Here is a 2,697-nt window from a genome sequence, read left to right as displayed (position 1 = left end):
CATTCAAAGAAGAGAAAAATGACATTTTAATTCGTCTCTATACACAGAGTACTAATGGCAGATAGGTAGGGAGATTGCATGGCTATGAGGCCAATCCCAGGAGGCTTCAGCCCCAGCTGGGTCCAGTTCATGCACCATCCAATCTGGTATGGTGCGACACAGACAGAAGAGTCTAAGACATTGCCCATTTACAAGACCAACCATAGACTGGACAACTGCACCAAGTGCCAGGCCTTTCCTTCTGGAGTGAAATGGGAGGGATGGGGTGGTTCAAGATGGGTCTTTACATCATACTCTGTGGGGAGCCAAGATGGCAGAGTGAGAGTTCATACTCACCTAAGCTCTAAGACAAACTCCTTCAGACACCTCTAAAAAGAGAATCTGAACAAATTTTAGAGTGGCAGAATACACTGGGAGACAGAGTGTGGCAGATTTCCAGCCCAGAACAGCCTGGAAGGTTGACAAGAAGGATCTGCTGCATGAGGTTGGAGGAGTGCATAGTGCACAGTGTACAGGTTGTGCCAGCACAGACCCTGTCATAGCAAAGCCGAGCTGGAAGCCCCGCACAGTCTGAAGCAGCAGCAGCACTGAGGATTCTCAAACATATCATCCCAGGATGGGAGTCCAGAGGAACTGAGTGAGAGAGAAGTGCAGAACCCCAGGTAACAGCAGCAGTCACTTCTGAGACTATCAGCCTACAGATTAAATGTCTGTAAGTCACCTGCTTGAACTTCTGGGAGCCAAGAATGCAGAATCATCTGTAAATTCTCTCCCCTCCCCTTGTTGACCTCAAAAAACCCAAAGAATATTTCCTCAGGAAAAATCCTGGAATGGTGGGATCAGCCGAAGGGGTAAACTGTCTCTTAGCCAGAGAGGCTTCTCAAAATAGCAAAGGGGGGGGGGGTCCCTGTTGCTGTGGCTGAAGGGGGCCAGTGCAGGACTAGAGCTGTTCCAGACAGCCACACCTCAGCAAATAAGGAGGAGATCCTGAGCCTCAGGGGGGTGGAGCATAAGTAGATTGGAGCCCATAAGCACCAACACCAGGACCCTAGGCATGCCTTAGAATAGCCACAGGAATTGGGCAGTCACCAGAGCAGAAGGGCATTTACCAGCAGCTGAGCCTGCCTGTACTCTAGCTCAGGAGAGGAGATCTCCTTTGGCCAGGCCACCCCTCCCTTACATCTCATACAGTGAGCTCCAGGGTAACTCTGGGGAAACTCAGAAAGACTTCAGCTGGTCTGTGCTTTGGCATACCAGCCAGCTCAACAGCAGGTAAACTGCAGTATTCTAGATTCTAGGTGAAAGAACCAGAGGCCTCAATACACAAAGTCTCAAGTTCTAAGCACAAGAACTGTGGGACAGATAATAAATAAAACTAAGAATTGGTTTTATGAAAAAAAAACCAATAAAATTGATAAAGGCCAATTTGATTTAAAAAAAAGAAAGAAAACATACTCTGTGGCTGAAGCACTGAGTGGAGGGAGGGGGAGGGGGGGCACTGGGAAGAAGGGGAAAAGAAGATCTACTTTGTAGAGAGAATAAAGGTCACAATCAGGCCATATAGCCCAAGCACCTCAGCAAAGATCAGAATCAAGATCATCCTCATGAACAGTCAGGGCTGCTGTGCTGTCCCCCGAACACCAGCATCACCTACAATGCCAATGGCAAAGCCAGTTGCCGGTCCACGCTGAGGCCTGAGCCCTGTTGAAGGAAGCTGTTGAACAGGGTGATGGCAATGAGAATAGCCACCAGCAGATCATAGATAGCAATGATACCAGACATGACGGCAGGTAGGCAGGTGGGATGGCATGAATTCGGGAGACCTGCTCATCATTTCTTATAGCACAATAGTATTTAATTACATTCACATGCCCAAACTTGTTTGGTTATTCCTCAATTGATGGGCATCCCCTCAATTTCCAATTCTTTGTCATCACAAAGAGAGCTACTATAAATATTCTCCAAGGTAGACAATTGCTGCCAGGAGGAGAATCAGGAAGTGGAAGGCAGAGGCTAACCACTCCACTCTTCTCAGAGAGAGGAGATACCAAACTAGAATTGCATGTATCTGTTCTCTTAAGTACTACTAGTCTAGGGGATATATTTTCAAGTTCCACCTAAACTTCTGATCACTGGTCACTAATGGCGAAAGAAGGTTGCCAAACTCACTATATAAGCCTTGACTCCCCTTCCCACCAAATACCAGTTCCACAATGAACATAGATTTAACAAATATATTTATTCAAGTTGATAGCAAAACAGAAATCAGAGAAAGTATACATGGGAAATTAAATACCAGACAATGCAGAGCAGAGGAACATTCACACTTGGAGTGATAGAAATCAGCTTAATCAAGCGTCCCTGATCTCACACATAGGGGAAAATCCCTAAGATCTCCAGTTTCCCAAGTAGGGGACAGGGACACGACGGAGGCTGCCAAATCCCCTCATATTGGTTTCTTCCCAGAGTCTTTTCTCCCTTCAGCAACATGAAGTGGGATTGGTATCATCTATCATCTTTCTTGAAGCTGGAATCTAAAAAGTGCCCCAAAGAGATTCAAGATATCCAGAGGAAATCCAGACTTCTCTTGCCCCTTCTGCTCTCAACAACTCTTCCCTACACCTCATGTGGAAGGAGGGCATTGATCTCCACCAATGAGGAGAGAGTCCCATGCCAATGGGCTTTGAACTTGGGTTA

The 2,697-nt window shown here is 46.6% G+C and overlaps 1 protein-coding gene across 8 annotated transcripts in view; it reads right to left on the bottom strand.

Moving 5' to 3' along the window:
- The window catches only part of CATSPERD (cation channel sperm associated auxiliary subunit delta), a 147,557-nt gene that overhangs the window by 94,538 nt on the left and 50,322 nt on the right, over window positions 1–2,697 (bottom strand). The gene's annotated exons all lie outside the window — the stretch shown is intronic.

This window comes from Notamacropus eugenii, chromosome 4, assembly GCF_028372415.1.
Source record: "Notamacropus eugenii isolate mMacEug1 chromosome 4, mMacEug1.pri_v2, whole genome shotgun sequence".
In the NCBI taxonomy this organism is placed as follows: Eukaryota; Metazoa; Chordata; class Mammalia; order Diprotodontia; family Macropodidae; genus Notamacropus; species Notamacropus eugenii.
Note: the sequence above shows the minus strand (reverse complement) of the source record. Positions and strands in the feature narration are given on the sequence as shown.